This window comes from Trachypithecus francoisi, unplaced genomic scaffold, assembly GCF_009764315.1.
Source record: "Trachypithecus francoisi isolate TF-2019V2 unplaced genomic scaffold, Tfra_2.0 Lachesis_group3, whole genome shotgun sequence".
Lineage (NCBI taxonomy): Eukaryota > Metazoa > Chordata > Mammalia > Primates > Cercopithecidae > Trachypithecus > Trachypithecus francoisi.
Window position 1 is genome coordinate 127,648,442 of NW_022681468.1, and position 12,442 is coordinate 127,660,883.

Consider the following 12,442-nt stretch of genomic DNA (forward strand, 5'->3'; position numbering starts at 1 on the left):
CATCCAGCCCCCCGGTTCCCCTCTACTCATCTCCCATGACTGATCTCCTGGTTCACTGTACTCCTGCCATCCTGACTTCCTTGCTGTTCCTCCAGCACACAGATATGTTCACGTGGAAAGCCTTTGCTCCAGCTGTATCCTCTGCCTGGGAAACTCGTCTCCCAGATATGTGCTTGGTAGTTCCCTCACTCACTTTTTAGGTCTTTGCTCAAACCTCACTTTCTCCCTGAGGCCTTCCCTGACTCCCTTCTCTGTAGCATTTACCTCCACACCAGCTGGACACTGTGGACTTCCCTTCCCCTAGCTTACTTTCTTTATTCTTTTATATATATCGCCTTCTAACTATCATAGAATTTGTTCGCTTACCATGTTTATTTATCATCTGCACCCCCCACCATGTTTCCCAGGCAGTAAGAATACTAAAAAAATTTCCAAAAAAAATTTATTGTTTTGGTGTATCTGTGAATGAATAAATAGGTTTCTGGGTCTGCCATCTCATCATCAATCAGAGCAACTTCATCTTTAAGATTAGAGTGTGGTGCAGTGACACACACGTGTAATCCCAGCTACTCAGGAGACCTGAGACAGGAAGGTTGCTTGAGCTCAGAAAGTTCGAGGCTGCAGTGAGCTGTGATCAGGCCTGTGAATAGACAATGTACTCCAGCCTGGACAATATTGCCAGATACCACCTTTAAAAAAATAAAATTACCTTTGATGTAGGGCTTCTGTGTAAGATACCACTTAAAGAAAAGATTCAGCAACAAATTGAAAATCACTAGAAACCACCACTCTGGTCCAATCCTCCCTTTCCACAGATGGGGATAACCTGGGCCCAGAGGATTCGCACATCTGGTTAAAGCATATAGATAAAGCATATAGATAAAGCATATAGAACTGAAAGATAACTTATCTCTCCTGATTTATATGCTCGGCCTTCTTCAGTCTTTTTCACACTCACCCTCCCTACTTAAATGTCTTTCTCCTTTCCTGCCATAAAGGTTTACGTCTGCTTTTAAAGAAGCAGTATTTTACAATTAGCCTAAACAAGACCGTCACTGCTAAGAACTAGTAACAGGACTTTACCCTGAAAAGTCCCTCTCCCTTTTTAAGCTCTGATTACCACAAGTGACAGGCTTGTAAGAATGTGATAAGCTGGGTTTTCTATTTCCAGCTCAACCACCCCAGGTGTGATTAGGCTTATTGATGCTGTTATTTACTAGTAATTAGCTTTTATGTGTTTTTTTTCCTTCTGGCAACACCCAGTTCCTAGAAGTTTCGCAAGCATTTCTCACATATGCAAAGGTGAATGAAGGAGTAAACATCACCATCTGTTCTGTATTTTCCTCCCCAGCAGGTATTTTTTCCCCTTTATGGTATATTATGGGGAAAACAGTTGGTCAATCATCCAGCCAGAGTCACAGACACACTTTCTGGACTTTGTCCTGTTTCCAGATTTAAATAAGAGAGAAAAAGAAACCGGTGTGATTCCAACCTGTGCAGCTGTTCTCTGGAGCAGCAATCCTTTATCTCCACTCCCCTCCTCTCCCATCTAAGTGTGTGCCGCCACCCTATGGAAGATTTGATGGACATGTACTTAAGCCTCCTAAGGCCCAGAACTATCCTTTTAGTTGGGAACTAAAGGGTGACAAAGGTTGTCACTTTAAGGTGGATAATGATACAAATGAGCACCAGTTCTCTTTAAGAACCACCAGTTTAGGGGCCGGTGCAAAGGATGAATTGCACATTGTTGAAGCAGAGATCATGAATAATGAAGGCAGTCCAATTAAGGTAACACAGGCAACTTTGAAAACATCTGTATAGCCAACAGTTTCCCTTGGGGGCTTTGAAATAACACCATCCATGGTCTTACCGTTGAAATATATTTCAGGGCCAGTGCATATGAGTGGACAATACTTAGTAGCTGTGGAGGAAGCTGCAGAGTCAGAAGACAAAGAGGAGGAGGATGGGAAATTCTTAAGTATATCTGGAAATCGATCTGCCCTGCAGGTGGTAGCAAGTTTCCGCAGAAAAAAGTAAAACATGCTGCTGACAAAGATGATGATGATGATGAAGAAGGTGATAATGATGATGATTTTGCTGAAGAGGAAACTGAAGAAAAATCTTCAGTGAAGAAATCTACAGGAAGTATTTCAACCCAAAATGCAAAACAACAAAACCAGAATGGAAAAGACTCAAAACCATCAACATGAGATTAAAAGGTCAAGAATCCTTCAAAGCACAAGAAAAAACTTTTTTTTTTTTTTTTTTTGAGACGGAGTCTTGCTCTGTCGCCCAGGCTGGAGTGCAGTGACAGGATCTCGGCTCACTGCAAGCTCCGCCTCCCGGGTTCACGCCATTCTCCTGGCTCAGCCTCCTGAGTAGCTGGGACTACAGGTGCCTGCCACCGCGCCAGCTAATTTTTTTTGTATTTTTAGTAGAGACGGGGTTTCACCGTGGTCCCGATCTCCTGACCTTGTGATCCGCCCGCCTCGGCCTCCCAAAGTGCTGGGATTACAGGTGTGAGCCACTGCGCCCGGCCTAAGAAAAAACTTTTAAAACACCAAAACGACTTAGTTCTGTAGAAGACATTAAAGCAAAAATGCAAGCAAGAATAGATGAAGGTGGTTTTCTTTCTCTTTTTTTTTTTGAGACAGAGTCTCGCTCTATCTCCCAGGCTGGAGTGCAATGGCCGGATCTCAACTCACTGCAAGCTCTGCCTTCCGGGGTTCACGCCATTCTCCTGCCTCAGCCTCCCGAGCAGCTGGGACTACAGGCGCCCGCCACCTCGCCCAGCTAGTTTTTTGTATTTTTTTTAGTAGAGACAGGGTTTCACCGTGTTAGCCAGGATGGTCTCAATCTCTTGACCTCGTGATCTGCCCGTCTTGGCCTCCCAAAGTGCTGGGATTACAGGCTTGAGCCACCTCACCTGGCCGATGAAGGTGGTTTTCTTCCCAAAGTGGAGGCCAAGTTCATCAGTTATGTGAAGAATTGCTTCCGGGTGACTGACCAGGAGGCTATTTGAGATCTCTGGCAGTGGAGGAAGCCTCTTTAAGAATAGTTTAAACAGGTTGTTCACATTTTTTCATCTTATTTCATTGTGTAACAGTTGATATCTGGCTGTCCTTTTTATAATGCAGGGTGAGAACTTTCCCTACCATGTTTGAGAAATGTCTGGATTCCATCGCCGAGAATGTGTTGTCTGAAACACCTGTTTAGTATTTAAAGGTAGAACTCTGCCCTTTGCTTGGTTTTAAGTATGTGTGAAATGTTACTACGGGATGTAGTAGTAGTGATGGTCAGACATGGAAATCGTGAGAAGACAAAACTAAACATGTGGAATACACCCAGTATTTGAAGAAAAAAGAAAGAAAAGCTTTCACAAAGATGTAGCTAATGTTTATTTCAGTGAGATTGGTGTTTAGGAATGAACAGTTTGACACAGAAGGACTGGTGACAGGGAAGAGCACAAAACCTTTTCTGGTACCAGTGGTCAGGGCATTCATAGTGATGGTTCCCTGTGCCTAGATGCTCTGGCCCCAGGCCTGGCAGGGTGGCCCTGAGCTGCCTAGCATGAGCTCCATCTACTGAGACAGGCCTTGCCTGACCCCCAGTCTCCATCATCTCAGTCTCTTGTATTGTCATCATGTGACTGCATGTGAATTTCCCTTGTTTATCTTGCTTTATGTTTAGACTCTTCATCTTTTTTTTTTTTTGAGATGAAATTCCATTCTTGTCGCCCAGGCTGGAGTGCAATGGCATGATCTTGGCTCACTGCAACCTCTGCCTCCTGGATTCAAGCGATTCTACTGCCTCAGCCCCCTGAGTAGCTAGGATTACAGGCACGCACCACCACGCCTAGCAAATTTTTGTATTTTCTAGAGACAATACAAAAGAGTATTGTAGAGACAGGGTTTCACCATGTTGGCCAGACTGGTCTCAAACTCCTGACTTCAGGTGATCTGCCCGCCTCAGCCTCCCATAGTGCTGGGATTACAGGCATGAGCCACCGCGCCTGGCCTAGACTGTCTATCTTTAACCCTACCTAGGATGTGGACCCCATGAAAGCCAGGGCCTCATTTGTCTTGTTCCTTCCCGTAGAGCAGTGCCTGAAAGAAGGCTTGTCATGAGTTGAGTACACATTTTCATTTCACCAATAGTTTATAAGCTTTTTGCTCACCTAGAGCTATTAATCTGTGGGTTACCTCACGGTCCCTTTTGTGCTGTCACAGTCCTTCCAATCCTGTGTAAGCAATTCATTCTATTGACTTTGTTTGAAATACCCAGAGTGGTTTCTGTTTTCATGACTTGACCTTGTCAAAGGGTGATGAGACCAGCACTCAATATCTGGGGTGAGTGGGAAGTAAATGTATTGCTTACTATTGAAAGGGAGAGCTATGTTAGTCAGGCACATTCTCTCTGAGCAGAACCTTCTGCTAATATTATATAAGGCTCTGGGGAAGCAAGGATTTCAGGGATTGGAGGACATTTAGAGACATAAATGTGTTGACAATATCTGCAGAAGCACTCTCTGAGACTGTTGTTGATTGGCACTCAGAGGCATGTTTATTGAAATGAGTCCATCCTGCCTGGCTGACATGTAGAAGTGAGGGTTGACACTGATTGGTTAGCTTGCAAAAGCAGTCACTGAGACAAGTCGTTGATCAATAGGACAGGTTTAAAATCAGTTTTGGTGACTTCTCGTTACCATGGTTATATAGAAATCAGTCTTTCTGAATTAGTGAACACTTACTTTGTTTTTACGTTCAACCCTGACTGATAGACCTATCTTAGTCCAGGTTTGGACTCTAGGTCTTTTACAAACTATGCCCCTTATTAACTTTGTGACATTTCTTGAATAAGTCACTTAACTTTACTAAACTCCTCATTTATCAGATAGGGCCAATGATGCCTACCTCTCAGATTATTCTGAGATTAAGTGTTATAATGGTTATGAACACTGTAAATTACAAAACATTCTGAAAGCATAAAACACACTTGAAAGCCTCTTAAAATTTGGCAATATGCCAAAATGATATGTAAACTCTAAAGTGCTATATAATTATAAATATTTACATTATCTTTTCAGTATTTAGTATTGTTTTAGTACTCATATTATTATCATGTCCTGGTCTTAAGTCTCAGCTGAAATGTTTTTTTCCTCCAAGAAAATATCCTTAACTACTCAAGTCTTTATTGATCTTCTTTTTTTCTGGTTTTGATATTTATCATATTTACTGAAAAAATTAGCCCTTATACTTATTTTATCTTGATTATTCACTGTAATTTGTGGTTATTGGTCTTATCTCCCCAACCCAGATTTTAGGCAAGAATTTTGTCTTCATTAACATCAACAAATATCAGAGCTGCTGAGTTCATGAGACCAAGGTCAGTAAGTAATAGCACATGTACTCCCGCTCCATTGTGAACCTATAGAGATGTAGCTATGTTATTGAAGAGTGTTGTCCTCCTAAGCCCACACATTGCCTTAGGATTATTTTCATCACAGCACTCCAGGCAGTCACTATAAGTTCAGTGGTATTATATCTGAGATAAAACCTACAGGCTATGGTGGATCTATGTTCATCTTCTCATTTTCCAAAAGAGGAAATTAAGACCCAAAGAGGAAGTGATTCACTCATGGAGCACAAAGTCAGAATGATAACTCATGTCTCCTATTTCTTGTCGTCACTCTTTCTTCAACATCATGAAACATGTTGCTTGTCAGTCTCCCCAAGGTGCCTGACGCAGTGGCTGAGGTTGTACTGAGTGCTCAATAAACACCTGTGGCTAACTTTCTTAGGGCTGAATTTACTCTGGTATTTGGAAAGCAGAGCGTTTCCACAATACTGTTGACATTGTAATTTAATACTGTTGGGTCTGCCTTGGTGGCAGCTTAATTCATGATTGTGAATTATCTGACCATTTACTTCAAATTTGTAGTATTCAAACACTTTTTCTTCTATGACGATGTCCACAAAGGATATCCCAAATCTGCTAGCATGCATACCCACTCCTCCACCTCACTGCTTGCCAAAGTCTACAAGTTATACAAATGGAATCATAATTGCACAAAACCTTCTTGGCTAAATATGGTAATGGAAAATACATTAATCACATTCACAATGAAAATTCAGTATAAAAAGTGTAAGTCTAAAAATATATTTGCATGAAATTAGTTTATTCTCCTCTCAGTAATTTAAGACTGAGTTTGAAGCATTTGAGCGAAATTTTCCTCTCAGTTCTCTCTCCTGGGCATTTAACTGGGCACCTAACAAACCCATTTTTAAAGGCAGTATGTTTTTTAAACCCCAATGCCAATAGAATTTTTGCTGTTTGGAGGTGGTTGTTATAAACTATATCTCGATGTCTTGAGAAAGGGAGTCTTTGCTCAGTAAAAGTCCAGACCACCAAATTGCTTCAGATAGAGTTCGTAATATGCATTAATCCATAGCAATAATAGCTGTTACTTACCATTGTAACCAAGCCAGCCTCACTCTCTTTCATTTCCTATGTTATCTCTGGGAAAATAGTGGGTATTGTGCCTTTACAAACAGATTCAGGCCTGTGAAATTTAGAATTGTACCCCCTACTCCCACATGTCCTTTCTTACCACATTTCATTTCGTAAAATAAAATGTGACCAACTAGGAAAGCCAATTTATGAATACTCTAATAGTAATGTTCATAGGGGCCATAGAAATGTTTATAGGTTTTGATACTGAAATTTCATCTCCTAGAATTTATTCTAAGAAAAATTCAGGCTGGGCACGGTGGCTCACACCTGTAATCCTAGCATTTTGGGAGGCTGAGGTGGGTGGATCACCTGAGCTCAGGAGTTCAAGAACAACCTGGGCAACATGGTGAAACCCTGCCTCTACCAAAAATACACAAAACTGGCCAGTCGTTGTGGTGCATGCCTGTAATCCCGGCTACTCAGGAGGCTGAGGCAGGAGAATCACTTGAACCCAGGAGGCGGAGGTTACAATGAGCCGAGATTGTGCCACTGCACTTCAACCTGGGTGACAGAGTGAGACTCCATCTCAAAAAAAAAAAAAAAAAAAAAAAGGAAAGAAAAGAAAAGGAAAGAAAAAACTCAAAAAAAGGAAAAAAAATAAAATTGGGAAAGTGACAAAATGTTCAACAATAGGAAAATAATTATTCATTATATGTCTACCTTAAGGGCTGTGACACCAAAGGCTAATAGCAACGTAAACAGCTCTTACATTACAGTCATAAATAAAAAATAGAAAAAATAGTATATAGATGTGTATTATTGTTCAGATCATATAAATATAGGTATGAGTGAAGACTGGAAGGTAGTGAACAAAGACAAAAATGATTTACATCAGAGTGGCAGGAGAATGGTGGTGTTTTGGTGGTGATCATTTTTAAAATGTTCTTTAGTAATGCAAAAAATTAGTACTATACCAGTAGAGTTAGTATTATGGTATATGAAAGCAGAAAGAACACTAGTTTGGGAGTCAGAAAATGCTACCAACTGGTAATGTAAACCTGGAAAGTTATTTTGCTCTCTGATCTCATGTTTTTCATCTATAAAATGAGCAAGTTAGACCGAGTACAGTGGCTCACGCCTGTAATCCCAGCACTTTGGGAGGCCAAGGCAGGCAGATCACGAGGTCAGGAGACCGAGACCATCATGGTCAAGATGGTGAAACTCCATCTCTACTAAAACACACAAAAAAGTAGCCAGGCATGGTGGCACATGCCTGTAGTCCCAGCTACTCGGAAGGCTGAGGCAGGGGAATTGCTTGAACCCGAGAGGTGGAGGTTGCATAGAGCCAAGATCACACCACTGCACTCCAGCCTGGGTGACAGAGCAAGACTCCGTCTCGGGAAAAAAAAAAAAAGGAGCAAGTTATTTCTAAGTTATGTAGTTTTAAATTATATTCTATCATCTTTCATGGATTTACTTACTTCTTTAAGTTGTTGTTTGAAAGTGTTTGAAGATTTTTAAGGATGGTAAATATTTGTTAAATTTCAGGGTCTTGGTCCCGGTAAAGAAATTCTCAGGTTTCAGTTTTAAGCTTAGCAAAATGGGTTACACAAAATAAAAAGCAATATATCTGTCTTGTCTCAAAACCAGTCTTTTTTTTTAGCTTAAGAATTTGTAAGAATTTGATGTACCCACTTTTCAGAAAAGCTCATACTTTTAACCTGCTACTGATTACACAATTAACCAGGCAGAAAAATGTCTTTGGAAGATGGAGAAATAGTATTATTCAAGGACAATCGGATAGTATGAGTGAATAAATGGAAGTTTGACTGCCCTCTTCTAATTGCTGCAAGACACAGTGATATGTATATTTTCATTTTATGTGCTAACAAGTCAACAAATAAAGATCCCCTGTAGTGGCAGTATGTTCATCAACAAAACCTTCCCTAGAAGTGCTACTTGGAAGCTGTTGGGTGCCTAAGAATCAGTGTTAAGAACACATTTTACTTAGCTTGGCTCCAAAAGTTAGTTCCTTTTCTAAGGCTGCCCTTCTCCCTTTCCTCTGCAGATGCAAGTCCAACCCACCTTTTGGGTATCCAAGGCCTAGCAGAGGCTTTGTGGTCACAGCTACATGGGTCTAAATCATTGCTTTCCCCTCACCAGCTGTGTGGCCATGCTCTTCTCTGAGCATCATGATCTACCTATCAAGCCCTTCCTTACATAGCTGTGGCACAGAGAACTAATACTTAATGTCCTGGTATAGTGCCAGGAATTTGGTGAGTATTAAATAAATGTCGAGGCCGGGCATGGTGGCTCATGCCTGTAATCCCAGCACTTTGGGAGGCTGAGGCAGGCAGATTGCCTGAGGAGTTTGAGACCAGCCTGGCCAACATGGTGAAACCCCGTGTCTACTAAAAATACAAAGATTAGCCGGGCGTGGTGGTGGGCGCCTGTAAACCCAGCTACTCGGGAGGCTGAGGCAGGAGAATCGCTTAAACCTGGGATGTCGAGGTTGCAGTGAACCAAGATGGTGCCACTGCACTCCAGCCTGGGTGACAGAGTGAGACTCTGACTCAAAAATAAATAAATAAATAAAAATAAATATTGAGATGTTTCTCATTTTCTGATTCCCTCTTTTAAGACTCCTTGTCTATAGTACTGTCTGTAACATTTACTTTGGCAGCACATATGTTTCTCAAATGACTCATATGAGTATAACTAGTCTACTAACTCTCTTTGCTATAGGATCTGGCTCTAAGATAAGCATCCATTGAACATGCTAGAAGCTTGAAGAGAAATCCAGTAACATCATCTATTATGAAGCAAAAGGTAGAGCTAATATTTATTGAGTGGTTCTAAATATTAGCCACTGTGCTGAGGACTTCTAATGTATTATCTCCTTAAATCCTTACAAAAATTTCATGTGGTAGGTCATATTTATTACTCCTCTCTACTAATGAAGAGATGGCGTTTAGAAAGGCTAATTCATATGACCAAGAGACACAGTTAATAAATGACAGCTGAGATCTGTAACCCACATTCCTCTGATTTTGAATTTAAACTCTCTTTAAGAAATGAATTTGTTATCGACAATGACACTTGTAGAGTTGCTACAGAGTGCCCAAGGGCCCACAATCCAACTCCAGATTTGTAGATGGAGTGGTGCCTTTGACTAATGACTGTTCGAATCTGGCTCTGCAGCCCTATTCTAGCTCTGATGTCACTACATGGCTCATATTTCTGCTTCACCAGCTGCAGGATAACAAAGAAAGGAAAGGAGGGATTGTCGGCTCCTTGACAAAAGTGAACTCTATTAACCTACCTAGAAGAAAAGCAAGAGAGTGTCTAAGCCCCATCTCTAGTCAGACTTTTCTCAGATGATATAATTGTTATCTCCTAATTGACTTTCACAAAATTTGATCCTGCTCTATGATAGATGTTTTTTTCTCTTATATCTGTATTGGTTTTGTTTCTGTTTAGACAGAGTCTCACTCTGTCGCCCAGGCTGGAGTGCAGTGGTGTGATCTTGGCTCACTGCTACCTCTGCCTCCTGGGTTCAAGTGATTTTCCTGCCTCAGCTTCCTGAGTAGCTGGGATTACAGATGCATGCCACCATGCCTGGCTAATTTTTGTATTTCTAGTAGAGACAGGATTTCACCATGTTGGCCAGGCTGGTCTCAATCTCCTGACCTCGTGATCCACTCGCCTTGGCCTCCCAAAGTGCTGGGATTACAGGAGTGAGCCACCGTGCCCGGCCTATCTGTATCAGTTTTAAATGGCTAAATTAATGACTTTTGGAAAGAAACACAGTAACTCTTACTGAACACTAAAGCTACTGAATCATCGCTGAATATTTAAAAATCTTGATATTCCAGGTTTCTTTAATGGACCCACATATTTTCTGAATATTTTATACCAAGATAATGATGATTATATTACATGAAAATTCGAAAGTAGTCTCTATTGAATGCATATCGCTTGCACACCATTGTGAAGTCAAAACATTGTTAAGTAGAACAATTTTAAGTTGGGGACCATCTGTATGTTTCCTTCAAAAGTTCCTTATATGTGCAAGTGTTGGTGAGGGTGTTGAGCAACCAGAACTCTTACACCTTGTCGGTAAGAAAGTAAAACGATACAACCACTTTGGAAAAGAGTGTGTCAGTTTCTGAGAAAGTTAAATATACGGCTACCATACAATGACCCAGCTGTTCCACTCTAGGTATTTACCCAAGAGAAATGAAATCATACATCCATGCAAAGTCTTGTACATGAATTTTTATAGCAGTTTTATTCATAAAAGCTTGAAATTGGACATAATCTAAATATCTATTAGCAGGAGAATGGATAGTGATTCTGGAAGCCTAACTTCCCGAATGGGGTCAGCCTCCCTTCTTTAAGCTTTTCTTATAATGAGCTCCACCATGTAAAGAGCTTGAAAGTTGTCATTCCCATTCTTACAATAAGAAAAAAAAAATGAACAAACTAAAAATTCATAACTGCTCTTAGACCTATCAGAAATTTGATATAGCAAGGCAAACCACCACCCTGAAATCTGGAGGAACAGGCTGGCATGGAGAGTTGAGCCAAGATCAGCTTACCTGGAGCAGAAGCTACTGAAGCCATAAACTGATGGGAATACTAAATAGTTATTTTGACAAATTCCTGGAGGCTGAGTATGGACTAATGTGAGCATGAGATACTCCTGGGATCCACAGTCTTGGGGTTGGGGGGAGGCTATTGTAGGTGGTACACTTTTATGGGTTATTCCCAGAAGCCCCACCAGGTTCTCATGGTGAAGAGCTAAGAGAAAACTTAGCAGTAATCATTTTGAAATACTCTCAAAGCATTTTTCCATAACAAAAATCTACTCTTCTTGAGAAAAGGACTTTACCAGAGTCTTAAGAGCTTAGGAGAGGGGCAATTCCTCAACTTAAGCCCTGCTGTCCTTCCCGTCTCACCTGGAGAAAAAAGGTTAAGAAACATTTGTGAAGGTCTCAACCCAGGGACAATGGTCCACTGCTAGACTGAGATTTAATCATAGCGTTATAGACTGCTTTCCCTTCCCAACATTTCCACCATATCAACAGCGGTACAGGACATCAGTGGCTAACAGTTGAGAGTTTCAAGGCAGATAGTTTATGTCAGAAGGTGCTCTTAGGGATACTCAAGACAACAGAGGAGATAAAAACATGGACATTAAAGGAAACTGGCCACAGATACTTACAGCTATAGCAAAGAGCAACCACAGCATAACTTCTCCAGATAAACATAAAGCCTCACATTTACCTCGTTTCCTAGTATCTGATTATTCATGTCCAGCTTTCAATAAGGCACACTAGGAGACAAGAAGAAAACAATCTGAAGAGACAAAGCAAGAGAACCAGACTCAGATATGACACAGGTTTTAGAACTGTCCAACAAGGAATTTAAAATAACTATAATTAATATGTTAAGGGCTAGAATGGGAAAAGCAGACAACATGCAAGAACACGTGGGTAATGTAAACAGAGAGAGGAAAACCTTAAAAATGAATCAACAGGAAATGTTGAAAATTTAAAATGGCTTCATTAAAAATTGGGCATGGCCAAAGAAAGAACTAATGAACTTGAAGACATGTCCATAGAAATTTCCCAAACTACAATGCAAAGAGAAAAAAAAAGAGCAGAATATCCAAGACTGTGTGGTGATTTCAAAAGATGTAACATACGAGTGATTGGGAGGAAAAGAAAGAGAGAACGAAGCAAATGAAATATTTGAAGTAAAAATGGATGAAAGTTTTTCAAAATGAATGACAGACACCAAAGAACAGATAAATTAAATAAATTACAATGTGTTAAGGGAAGGGAGGGAGGAATTGGGAATACCCTATTATAATATAGCTACCTGCCCATGAAGCAGTACAGTGTGGGAGTATCCAATCTTTTGACTTCTATGGGCCACATTAGAAGAAGAATTGTCTTGGGCCCCACATAAAATATGCTAATAA

At 40.7% G+C, this 12,442-nt stretch overlaps 1 long non-coding RNA gene and 1 pseudogene across 1 annotated transcript; both read left to right on the plus strand.

The window, feature by feature from the left end:
* The first annotated feature begins 1,570 nt into the window (after window positions 1–1,570).
* LOC117069229 lies at window positions 1,571–3,052 on the plus strand (annotated as a pseudogene).
* A 1,229-nt stretch (window positions 3,053–4,281) lies between these two features.
* LOC117069655 lies at window positions 4,282–9,307 on the plus strand. Its single transcript, XR_004431623.1, has 4 exons — window positions 4,282–4,349; window positions 5,317–5,385; window positions 8,522–8,729; window positions 9,199–9,307. It is a non-coding gene; the product is annotated as an uncharacterized LOC117069655 (long non-coding RNA).
* Window positions 9,308–12,442: the final 3,135 nt, after the last annotated feature.